At 33.9% G+C, this 14,002-nt stretch overlaps 1 protein-coding gene across 3 annotated transcripts in view; it reads left to right on the top strand.

The window, feature by feature from the left end:
- Positions 1-1,445: 1,445 nt before the first annotated feature.
- LOC116337855 (polypyrimidine tract-binding protein 1) overlaps positions 1,446-14,002 on the top strand; it is a 198,072-nt gene continuing 185,515 nt past the window's right edge. For all 3 annotated transcript variants that reach the window (XM_031762793.1, XM_031762796.1, XM_031762797.1), the window contains exon 1: positions 1,446-2,651. The gene's annotated coding sequence lies outside the window, so the exon portion shown is untranslated. The remainder of the gene's footprint in view (positions 2,652-14,002) is intronic.

The following is a 14,002-nucleotide window of genomic DNA, read 5'->3' on the forward strand; positions in this document are numbered from 1 at the left end:
TAAGCTAGTGACAAGAAAATCTGTTTTTTTTTTTTTAAATTGACAAAAAGCGTCATGTATTTTTGCGACCAGTCAGCAACAATACCATTAAAATATTGATAAAACAACAGCAGCACCACAGTTGTTTTGTACTATTTTAACGAATTTGGCGTTGAAATCTTTCGCTAGACTATTTATTAAATGGTAATTCCTTTGCTCGACCATATCAATGGTAATTTATGGGATGCATACATTCAATCATGTATTCAATAAAAATGGGAACACACGTGAACGAACGTCAAGTGAAGGATATGCACATAACTATAGTAGAGTGTAGATGTATATATTTTTTGATTCCTTAGTGGATATTAAATTTCACAATTTAAATATTATTAAAAACGATATTGAGCAGATGTTGCCACAGTCTTTATAGCAATAATATTGCTTTTTAGTAATGTTCAAGTCCAACGAATAACTGAAACAAAACAAAGCAAACAAAATAAATGCAAATATGCGCGCGCAAAAATGCAAAAATAATGTGTGTTCTTCAGGATGTTCATGTATCAACAACTGAAATGCAGAAACATGGATTTCCAATCGGATTTTTTTTAAGGTTAGGTCATAAATATTTCTGCTTAGCAATTCAACCTGTGCGATTCCGAATTGGTATTTCTCCTTCAATATCTTTAACAATGAAATTTAATGATAATTCACGTTTGAAACCAGAAAAACCACTAAATAATTTAACCACACTGAGATTGGTACTCAGCAAAAAAAATAGAGAAAAAAAACGTCTGCCAAAGGGTAGAAAAATGAGCACGATACGTTTGTTTGATTCGCATATATGTGATAAATGCTCATCAGAATCAAACCGCCGCATGTAGAATTGACATTTGTCGGTGGTGTTTTTATATCCACCTAGAAAACACATTTGTGTGTGTATGTGTATGTGAGTATGAATCATCCATGCAATATCCACGTTCCGCGTGACGTATGGAAACTGCGAGAGAAAGAGACAGTTAGGGAGCGCACGCGATTTTTTAGCGATAATGAAACAGAAAGAGAGAAAAAATAAAACACCGGGCAGGCGCTGTCATTGCATGACTACTATGCATTGTACTAGTGTCAAAATTCGTAAACACACATACACACATTACTACACTAACACAACCAACGACGAATAGACAGAACCGTATGTCGCTTGTCGCACTTTTACCTTTCTTCTCGTTTCATTTTGACATTTTATTCTCTGTCTTTCGCATTCTGCTTGCTCATATTTGCATGCTTTCAAATACAGGGGAAAATCGAAATATTGGTGTGTATGTATTACATGCATCGAAAAAAAAGTACACATAGTGAAACACACAGCGTACAGATTTAATAACAACAGTCAGTGCGATTGAGTATCGTTTTCATTTTTTTCCCTTCGACAAATATTTTTTTCTTTTACATTTTTCTGAATGGATTCGAATGCAACAAACGAAAATCAAAAACGGATTAAATTTTTCTACGAAAATCATATTCAATTCAATATTAATAAAATAAAATGACATTTGTATCGGTCAGAATAAAAAACTAAAATCAAATGAACAAAACGAAGAAACGGCGACGATAACATCATCGTGCAACTAGTTAAAACGAAGAGTTGATTTCCATTAAGTAAAATTCTCATACATAGCGTGTGTATCAATCACTTGGCTTGGCAATCAGGTGACTTGTAATGGGACGGTGTGTGTGTTTTCAATTTCGTTCGTTTTGTGTTTTTGCTTCGATTTCATTCTGTCGGTCGTTGCGTTTTGTCCGTAACTCATTCTTGCCGTTGATCTATGTGTGTTGTTGTGAGTGTATTTTACAAAGTTGATTCGATTCGCCATATTGTTTCATTTTTATTCGACCACTTGTTTGAACTAGCGAAAAGCAACAAGCTATATGGCTGGCGTTTTGTTTTTCTTTATGTGCCATTTGTTGTCATCGTTGTCATCGATGTCGTTGTCGCAGCCTTAAGTCAGTGTCATCGAAATCAAAAGTTAAAAATCAAACGTGTATGTGTGTTAACAACAAAAAATTGACAATAAACGAAAAGAAGAAGAAAAAAAAACACGACAGACGACAAAGAGAAAAAAAAACTTTGATTTTTCCCCTCAGTTACAAGTTGAGAAGTGTATTAAGCAAAAACAATGAAAGAACGATTGAAGCATGCTCGATGATTCACATTGTATTTGACTGAAAAACAATTGACTTTGATATTTAAAAGAAGAAACAGAAAACACAAATGTCTCAATCGAATGTGAAATGTTTGTTTTGAATTAAATGGTGTATTTTTGTTGGTGTTTTAGTTTGGAATTCAATCTCTTCATTCATTTTGCATATTGCTTGTAAAACATCTGCGTAACAATTGGCCGTTTATTGTCGGTTTGTCAGAGAAAATAAAATGTCAATGAATTTGTGCTGTGTAAACGCCCCGATTCAAAACAAAACATAAATGAAAAAGGACTCATACATATCCACACAAATTACACACTATTTATAATTTATTCAATTCATTTTAACTGTCTTTGAACAATAATTGTACATGGTCTTTGATTGACAAGCAATTGCACTTCACACTGATATCATCCTGCCAAAACGATAGTTATCGAGTTTTGCCTGAAGTGGCAAAATATCATGCTTGGGTAAGTTCTATATATGTATATATCGATCAATAAAATTAAACGTCATAAATTCCACACATAAATGATATAGACTGTTAAAAAGCGGAAAGTGATTAGTTAATCTTATATTGGTTGTATCAATACATTGCATTGATACATGGTCAAGAATCAAATGCGATATATGCATGAATTGTTGTACATTCACAGGGCCTTAATAATTGATAGATCCGGTTCGTTTGAGGAGTGTGAAAACAGTAAGCACAAAGTGGCCACTTCACCGGTTCAAATGTACAATTGTAAATGCATCTTTCTTCGTAAATAATAATTGAATATGTAGTATGATTTCGATATATATATTGTTTGTGTGTATGATGGGTGTGCGGCATTGTGCTCATATCCTGACCTCAATGATGATGTGAACTGGAAAACTGGAAGAACGATGATGAACGAAAGCGACAGCAGAATGTATGGAGTGTACATCATACATTCTTGTACATGAGAAGACATGGAGCTCTATTTTGATAATATATGGCATATGGAGTTTTGAGCCCATGCCTTATGCACGTGCTCAATGTCATTTATTGTAGCTTGGCTCTCAACAATAAAAATTTGCCGTATGACTCAACACACTAATGGATATGCTGCATTACGATTTTACGATCTTATCGCAACGGTTACGAGTTATCGGCAGGCTCTAATAAGCAATATAAGCAATAAACATCGCACTGATAACAGACAATCCGACCGTAATGTTAATGAAATATCGACTAGTAGGGAAAGAAGCAAACTACTCAAAGTCAAACAAACAAACAAACACAATTAAACGCTCTCTATATATCATATAAAAAAATATTTCACCTGTCGTCAACGATGTGTTCATTGTACTATTGTTTCAATTTGTCACTGTTTCGTTTTGAAGTTGTTAATGTCGTTGATTTCGCTTTTGCTATTATTGTTATTGTTGCTAAAGTTGTTATTATTTTATTATGATATCCATGCGTTTCGTTCGCTTTCAAGTGGTCGTGCATTGTGAACGGAATTCAATGGCATTCAGATCGTTCGAGTCATCTACTTGCATTCGACGGAATCCACACGACTGATGTGGATATCAATATTTACACTAAACCACGAATTCGTCATTCATTGTCATGGGATTTGATGCAGATTTATGTTTAGCTCGCTCACTTCAAGCGAATGAAAAACCTGAAAATATGTATATGGCAAAGATATTTATAAAAAAAGGAAAGTGGTTATAAAAACAGAACAAGAACAGTCGCACAAAATTACTTTCAATATTACACATTATAAACCTGTATTGGGAGCGCCGACACAGACAGTACGAATATCAGTATCCATGCAACACAGCAAATGTATATTGTGCAAATTATCTGCAGAAAACATCTGTGTCTAATTCAAAGCGCTTGTGATATTCACCTTGCAATGTATACACGTTTCACACCTTCTATCTGATAGATATGATTAGATAACCGTGAAAGCAGAACTAATTCTTTTCTTGGGTTAGTTAGTGTCCGTAAATGACACTATATTTTATGAGCATTGCAACGAAATGGCATCTGTATTGAGCAAAAACAAAACAAGTGACGGATTTTTACAAGCAATTTAATAGATATTTACTTAACGTCACCGTTACCGTTTAGTCGTTATCTCATGTGGCTGCAATTTCAAAGTACCGTCTCAACGTGCTTACTTATAAATATGTTACACTTCCATTTTTGCAATGTACCGTTTATTTTTGCTAAAGAGTCAGTCTCATACAGCACGGATTTTAAGTTTTCAATGCAAAAAAGTTAAGTTTTCAATTCCTTATTTTTCGTTTTTTTTTTTCGATGAAAAACTTTTCACATATTTGAATTGTGGCATCTTTTTGTTTATATCAACAAATTCTTGATCGCTTACCATCGAACAACTGCGAACATTCACATTTCGAACATGAATATAAACAATGAGAGAATTAGAGAGATGGATGTATATTTTTGGAAAACAATGAAAGACAATAGGGAGCCAGAAAAAAAGCTTCACCGCTCGATTCGTCATGCTGGAAAATAAGGAGACAAAGTAACTTCGACGTCTAACGATTTGCTCTTTTTCGTATGTGTAATGATGTTGTTAATGAACCAAAAAGAGACCTTTTTCCCTATCAATGATTTTAATTTTTGTACCCGACACCGTCCTAATTTGTGCATTCTGACTGAACAATTTTACACAGCATCATCGTCATCATTTGCGTACTGATATGGAATATTTTCCAATGCTTCCGCATCTATGGCTCTTTCCCCTTTCTCCCTTATTGCACAATATCGTCCATACCATACATCGTTTTTTTTTTGTTGTAATTGAAAATAAGCATCGAGTAAACCGAGTTTGAACTCATTTTTGGTTTGACACTTTTCACTCTTTTTATAATTTGATTTAATTTCGAATCAATGAACTTATAAACGAGTTTGACCTATTTTAAAGCGATCCAATGTACGGAAAATTGAAATGGGCAAAAATGATATCATCACATCGTCGACAACAGTCGAAGATTGTATTATCGAAACATTTCGAGCAACATCACAATGCATTGCATCACCGAAATAACTAATGAAATTGTTTCTAGAGCAAAGTAAAAAAAAAAACATGTGTGCATTCGTTTACATCAGAAAGTTTGCGGAATTCGATTCGCCATTTCCATTTAAAATGATATCTTTTTACATTCAAGCAACATACTTTTAAGCTAAGTCAGTCGTCCAACACATATTATTATTATTATTATTTTGGACAAACACCAGCTACGTAGTTCATAAACAATGGCCGATTATTAATTGGCGAAACTTGAAATTTTGCATAATTTAACCTTGAATCACTGCAACGGACAACAGTGTATTGTTATTGTTTGTGAACGTTTATGAATTCACTAAAAACGTGTTTGAAATTAAATTCATTTATTACATCAATTGAACCGGTTTTGACTGGGCCCATTTTAATCAAAAATAGAATCTTCGAACAAATATATATAGACAACACAATGTGAATGTTTTCGTCTCCTTCTCTCTCTTCGTCTCATATTTGGTTGAAAATTCCGGTATATTTCGGTTTGTGGTCGACACAAGACATCCTTAGATGGTACACTCCATCTTTCTTTTATTATTTTTTTTTCTCTATTTCTATCATGCTCTACATTTCGTCATGTCACCTTTAATTATGCATGAAATTCACACCAAATTATTTTGTTATCTGTGTCACGTCCTCGCATTTTAGTTTAATTTCATTACTTTCTCAGCTGATATTCTATTTGAATTTGATGTAAATGCGAGTGTGGTAATGATACCGCACACAGAATGTAAAATAGTCCAAATGGTAATGGCAAAATAGCAAAATGAGCCTCTAAGTGAGTGTCAGATAGGAAGAAAAAAAAGCATACAATGTATATTTAGATACAGATATGAAGCAATAGCTCACGGCAACGGCAAATATCACACAGTCGTTATCATTAACGACGACCGTCTGCAGAGATATAGTGAGTTAACAAATGACAAAAAGAGAAAGAGAGAGATACCGAGACCGAGACCGAGACCGCTTGTATAGCAGCTCTCATACAAATTATTTTTTGACAAATCGTTCATTTTCGTCATTTGAAGCTAGTCAAATGTCTTCTAATAATATCAGAATCAAACAGGATTTGCTTGAATTTTCTATTATACTTACCAACAGTTTCACAAAAAAAAACAACAAATTAACTTGTTGACGTCGATGTCTGGCGAAAAATCAAATGAACGAAAGACGTAAAACAGCTGTAGAATTTCGCGATGAGAAACGAGGCCAAAGAAAGCGTTTATGAGATCAAGTTTTTTATGTGACTTTTTTTTGAGAAAAGTTGATTTAATTTTAATTAAATGCTTCACAAGAGGAAACTTGTCCACTTTGTAGATTTTTTTTGCGTTGCGGGTGCGGCAAATGCAAAATGTTTTTGTGTGTTAGAGGTAATCGAAAAGTACTTTTGGCAAAAATGTTGGAATAACATTCGCAACGGACGGTAGACTTTTTGTTGTTTAATGGTCAATCATTTTGTTGTTTGTCGTAAAATGGTTTGGTCGATTGCTTTCTGGTGCACGTGTGTTTATATAAGTTGCGTAAGCATTTATTGTTAAAAGTAGCCGGAGCGGTTGTGAAGTGCAAGATTCCATTATTTCATCGGCATAATCGCAAAGAGCATCCCGAAGTAATATTAACCATGAAATGGAATAAATAAAAGTGCCCTTTAGCCGTACATGATTCCTTTCATTTCTATTTATCTCTCATTCGCCCCGTATTCGGTTGCTCACTTATTCGTTTATTCGCTCTCTTTCTCTCTGACACTCTTGCTTGTTTTATTTTCGACTAAACTTGAAAATATTTTCGTTCATTTCGTTCTTTTTTCCCTTCATAAAACATCTTCTTTTTTTTCACTTTCTGGCCGTACTCATGCCATTCGCTCCATTGTTTCCTTTTCCTGCAAAAGAACACGTTGTTTTTATCATCTTCTATTTTTTGATGATTCCCGAAGCGTTGTTGTTTTGTGTTGTTGGTTTGGCTGTCGGTCGTATCATTTTTTACCTCTGTCTTTCGTCTCTTTTCCTACTTGAAATGTTATTCGTCTTCTTTCGTTCAACTTTGTTGTTAAAAGCTCCACTTCAATATATTAAGTAAATTTATAATTAAAGTGTGTACTGTACACAGACAATGAAAGCCAAAGTCTGCACACAACCATCGGCATCGGTACATCTTTTCAAAAAAGACATACACACACACACTTACATGCACAAATTCTCTGTCTCTTGATTTTGCATCGTATGGTATACACTGTATTTCTCTTGCACTCAGACTCACAATGTCATTCGATGTATCTATTGTACATTTTGTGCTCAGATTCTCGTTGTTACTACTGTTCTTGTCGAACTTTATTCTTTGAACATATTATTTTATGTTATTGCCATAATATAAGCGAAATCAACCACGCTTACCAGGTCTCTTTCTCGTTCTCTCGCACTTGCTCTCTGTTACTCACTGTCTTTGTTACATTTTCCTTTTCTCGTGATTATTATGATATTTGTTTATGTTACGTATTTTACCTCGTTGTGTTTTGTTGTACTTTTCTTATTAGATTGTTGCCGATCCTGTTCCGATGAGTAGCACATTTTTTGTTTCATTCTTCCTTCGGTGTTGTTTTCAATTTTTTAGCGAAAAACCTCTTATACACGCATATTGCTCGCACTCACATTCAATTCCATTCAAATTATAAAGCGCACTTACATACACCAAAATACTTGTAAATTCGTTTATTTATTTATCTTGTGTAACAATAAGCGCGGTATTTGGTGTATGTTTGCATTTATTTTAATAGGTTTTTTGGTTATTTGTGTTTAAGTGTGAGCATGTATGGCACAGAGAGAGAGAGAGAGAGAGAGAGAGAGAGAGAGAGAGAGCATGATAAAGAGTCGCTTCTGTGCTTTTGTCCTCATCCCCATTACTTCATCCATAATAATTCTTGAAGGTGTATAGTTTGTGTTGTGCACTTGCACATACGATTCTCCATAATTTTGCTATTTTCTTTCGGATGAGTTGTGTGATTTTGGTTAGTGCTTCTTTGTTCGTTCACCATACTCATATGTTGTTGAGTGTTGCAGTTACAATTTTCTTTGGAACTTTAAATGAATATACGCAATTTACGGAAAACATCAAGTGAACAAGTAAATATGACTTGTTTATATCCGTTATTCCGAGCAGATTCACCATCAACAATCGAATGGTTGTAACCAACTAAATTTGAGGGTGAGTGAATAAGTTTAATGAAACATTTGGTCAAAACAACTGCACCACACCAATATACAGACATATTAACAAATCAACAACAAAAAAGTCTGCAAATGTATGTGGAAAAACAGACACGGACAAAAAATCTGAATTAAAAAAAACGCAACATTGAGACGACGGTCGATGTGATAAAAAAAAATTATTGGAATCATGAGCTCGTATAAGTACATTTCCGACAACGTTTCCGTTCACACTTCAAAAACGACAAGAAATAAAAATGTGAAAAGAAGAAAAACAAGCGCACGAAGTAAACATCAACGAAGCAAAATCAAATGGCCACCCATCGTCTCTCCAACCCCCACCAAATCATCAAGTGGATGGAGAATGAAATGCCACTTTTAAAACTAACAATCATGTAATCGTTAACGATAAAATTTCAAAAGGAGCATGTGTTGTAGTTCCATTTGTATTCCGTCTTTTTTTTGTCCTTTGTTTGACTATAATTCACCATTTCAATGCGACCGACACCATAGCTAGCTGCCATTTCCACTGGCTACAACCTTCGATGATGTTCTTTTGCTGTCCAATTGTGCTGCTCTTTTGTTTCATTTTATACTGGGTAGGCTAAAACACAATGCGAACGCATCGGTACATTTCTCATCGATGGTGCCCATGGCGGTGAGAATTATATAAGTGCGGCTATTGATTATGGTGTGTATTTATTGAAACGTGAACAAAATTCACTTTGATTTGAGTTACCCTCCTTTTTGGCGTCTGTCTTTCACTGCGAATTATTTATCAAGTGTATTTTTATTTCCGATAGCCAGAGAGAGAGAGAGAGAGAGAGAGAGAGAGAGAGAGAGAGAGAGAGAGAGAGAGAGAGAGAGAGAGAGAGAGAGAGAGGAAAATTAATCAACGCTTCATATGTGAACTTGAATTGCATTCCCACTGTTTAATTGTGGTCAATTCATCGTTCACAACATTCACAAAAGTTTAGCGCACAATAATCAATAGGTAAATGCTAGTAATTATTTTGTTTGCTAATGAGTCCCGATAATTTGTTGTATAAGTGATTGTATGCATAGTGTGTAGTTCTCTATTTGCCAGACCATGTCATAGACACACATATAACTATGATTTTCTTGATAAATGAAAATGCCCTTCGGTCAATCATTTGTCCCAAATCGATTTTCTTCAACACCAACAGAATGAATGAACTAATGGCAGGCTTGACCGGAGCCACATTTTATCGTTTACATTTTAATGGAGTGATTTTCGGGGCAACAAACACTTAACGTCATATACCATATGCCTTATATTAACTTGCCAAGTTTTGGTCAATGCGTAATGACTGTAAAACGAAGCTAAAACATCAAACGATGTTTTATTCAATTGTTTAGCAAATAAAAAAAATTGTACACATGCATTGAACAAAAAGCGAATTTTTAACGGTTCAAACAGTAGCATTGGTTCAACGCACTTACAGACTCAACTTGATATTCCAAAATAGCCCACTCATTCACATTTGACTAAGTTTTCAATCCCTCATTCGTTTTTATTCTCTCCGACTTTTGTTTCAAAAGAAAATCAAATGCTATTGTGCAATTATCTAAGTAAATACCATAAAAAAGGGGGGTGATACAAACATCAAAAGCTCCAGACAAATTGAATGAAACAAACAAATCTGTGTAGATAATCTTGATGGCGGCAATTGTTGTCTATACGAAAAGAGGTGAAACCATACCGAAGGCTTCCCATTCAACAGCACAGCAATCACAATCTCTCTTATTTTGTTGATTTCATTAACAAATAATAGCAATTTTCATCGTTAGACCACCGGTGTACCATGTCATCAATGAAAGAATCGAATGGGACACCCGAATTGATTTTTGCTAAATTATTTAAAACCAATTATAGCAATTATATAGCGTGTTGATTAAAATTGCATTAAAAAGGTGCGAGGAAACGTTTTAATGCATATAGAAAAGACAACATAAAATGATCCAATAAGCTATTGATTTGATGGCGCTTTTTGACATTTAATTGAACGGTTATTTGAACTATGCCACCGGTTCAATTTATTAATTTAATTCAATCGACCAACAATTATTCGAATTATGACCGATTAAAAGATTAAATGTATAAAATGATATTTTAAGATAAATCAAATGACACATTTCATAAATGGTTACGAATAAAACTTTGTATAGATCTACTTTGAAATATTATAATAGTGAAGGTATGATTCGGAATGTATCTTTTTCGCTTAATGCCAAGTCGAACGAAGAATGTGTGTGTTGAAAAAAATATTCTTACGTTTTAAAGTGCGCATAGAAGGTGAAAAATAACGAATCATTTCCAAAACGGGATCATGTTTATAGTTTACGATGGCAATGAGAGCAAAAGAAAAAAATCAACGAGACAGCTCCCCGACCTAATACTTAATTTCACATATTGTGCAATATATTACACGGAAAATAAATGTAAGTTTTGTTCCCGATGTCTGTATCAGAACAACTAACAGAGAAAAATATTTCACGCTCTTCTCTCCCGTTTTCTTCTCTTCTCCGCGCGCGCGTGTGTGTGTGTAACACGCTTTTTCTACGCTTTTTTCAATGTACCGCTCAACGAATATGCGTTCCACATTGGACATTACGATTTGGAAATGCGAACATTGTCTATACGATTTTTAAACTAAATTGTGAAGCGAAATATAGCAATAAAACTTTATTTAAATAAAGCGTAACTAGTTGTGGTTCAGAAGCATATATGCATAGTGTAGCAAACGAACGAAATAGAGATAAATACATAAAAAAGAAACCTATTTATTTGCACGTTGGATGCGAAGTCTGTCAGAGACAAAATTATTTCATACATCAAACATAAAATATTTACACCTAGAAAGTATATTTCTTGATTCTTCTTTACACAACGAAAATATATTATAGATTTTCGGTGAATGTATATGTGGTGAGAAAACGGCTAAAGGATAGCAAGATTGCGAATGAAAAACAAATTCATGAAACGAAGTTCAGTTGGCGCATAAATTATATAGCATTGGATTTCAGAGAAATAGACAAATATACCATTTCTTTTGGGGTAAACGTCAATACTGAAATCGCATATTAAATAAATTATAACCACCACATTACGTGATAAATATCTATATATTTGTGGTAAAGTGCACACGAATCGACAAAATATTCACAAATTTTGAGTGAAATGTTAGTGCAATAAAAATGAAATGGGTTACACCAATCCAAACCATTCTATGATGTCCATAAAAATAATCTTAATATGATGCGATGCCATGCAGTATGATGTAATGTTATAAAATATGAAAATGTGTTGATCAAATGCCAATTAATCCTGCAGAATACGGACGATGTATCACTTGGAAAAATTTCATTTTCCATTTTGGATTATAGTGCACGGCGGTGCGCTTGTGAGAATTGCTCTCATATTTGACCATATTAAATTGCATTGCATTGAATTGGTTGTATGCAATTTCCATTAAGAATGATTAATGGCATCGGTAAATATTTTCAAATTGTTTTGTTCAAGAAATTATTTTCTTTCCGTTTTTGTCGTCTCTGGGTGGGTTTTTTTTTACAATGTCATGAAAAATTGCTAAAACCCATTTACACTCATTGCTGGCTGTACTGTGACATACATACACTTTGCCTCATACTGAAAATGGTCAACACAAATCAGTTGTTGTTACCATCGTCGATGGAAGTGCGATGGAAATACAAAACGAAAAAATTAAGACGCAAAAATGTGAATGAGTAATATTAACAAAACAAGAGATAAAGAAAGCGAAGCGAAATGGAAAGCATGAATGAAAAATGCGACAAGATGTGAATGAAAACAACAACAAAAAATTTATTGTTCCTTGCATTCATTTAAATGGAAGTTGTCGTCAAATGGCCTACAGATAATAATTGTACCGGCTGCTTCAAATGAGTATTGTATCTATTTTTATTAAAGTCATACGTTCTCTGGCTCGCTCTACTCTCATCCCCGCTACCTCTTATTTGCTGCAGACAATACACAGCAATTGTACGTTTTCTTTTTGTGTTTTTGTTACAGCTGTTCGGCTGTATTTAAGAACAATTCGAAATTGTCGCTGCTTCGAACGATAGTCAAAAGTCTGTGCAAAATGAAAATAAATAGAGATAAAAAAAAAGAAAGCACACCATATACGCATGCAATCGACTGAAATGGTACGGTTGTCATTAAATTCACCATGCAATGAATTCATCTATGCTCATTGCTGTCGGTGTGCATGTCCGTTGATGATGCTAAATTATAGCACCTTTAGCAAGCACATACACACGTACTCGATTTATTAGAATCCTTTTTTTTCTATTTTTTTCTTTCTAGTTTAATATTCATGAATAAGTCTTCATGTGCAATTTATTTATTACGTCGAAAGTGATTTTGTTGTTTAGTTTAAGACTATTTTACAAAATATCCGAGTGTATGTGGATGGTGAAGGAGTGTCGTTTATCGTTGCATCCAACCCATCATATGCAACGGTTGATTCTCCTGATGGCGAACGAGAAGTGAAAATAAAAATAAATTTTACTGTATAACACGACAAAACGGAAGTGGAATATTTTTATGGATTTCCATCATTTTCAACTTTATTTCCATTGCCTTTTTTCTGCTTCGTTCATTCAAATGAATAGCTCGTCGTTAAATACATTTTTCTGTGCTATCCATTTTATTGTATGTGTGTGTGTCGAATAAACCGATGCACCGCTTACGAATGTTAGCTAAAAAAAATATTATAAAAGCAATAAACAAAAGGAATTTGTTCACGTCACAGATGATGAAGATGTTGATATATTTTCTAAAACATACAGAGACAATTTATTGAATTGAGTTCGCGACCAACTGATGTCAATGCCTATATGTATGTGGAGCTTTAATAACGGTGTAAAAATACCGCAGTTACGATCACCCAATGTTCTCTTGTTCAAAATATTTTTATGAGTCTGTGAACCTCTTGAAAGTCGTGTTTTTCTAATGAGAAAGTTGGCCATTCACCCATGCCGCTCAAATTTTTTCACGAAAAAAAAAAACAAAAACATTTCCTATTTACTCAAAATGGGCAACTAAAAATTGTATGCTTGAAAAGCATTTAAAAAGTTTTCAATTTTCTAACTTTATCAAACTTCTCAATTCGACATTACAAAGTGAAAAAAACTTATGCAATGCCATTTCCAATAGCACACATAGTGACAGACATGGAAACGAGAGAATTATACTTATATTTGATGGTTGCGATTTGTCTGTACAATACCATTTGTGTGGAAAAAAAAAGAAAAGAAATTGACAAGTTTAATGAAAAGAGATACAAATAAAAACAAAAAACAACAACAAAGAAGTTCATTTGTTTTTTTTTGTTTGTTTACCGCATGTTCTAAGTATCGTAAAAGTGAATTCATGTTAAGTACTCGAATGTGCAATGCTATTTGGATTGATATGATTTTAACCATACAAACACATTATTTAGTGATTGTCGATGAGAACCAAAAGAAATGGAAATGGCAAAGAGAAAGAAAATGCAA

Source organism: Contarinia nasturtii, unplaced genomic scaffold (assembly GCF_009176525.2).
Source record: "Contarinia nasturtii isolate CC-2019 unplaced genomic scaffold, AAFC_CNas_1.1 Cnas_scaffold_285, whole genome shotgun sequence".
NCBI classification, from domain to species: Eukaryota; Metazoa; Arthropoda; class Insecta; order Diptera; family Cecidomyiidae; genus Contarinia; species Contarinia nasturtii.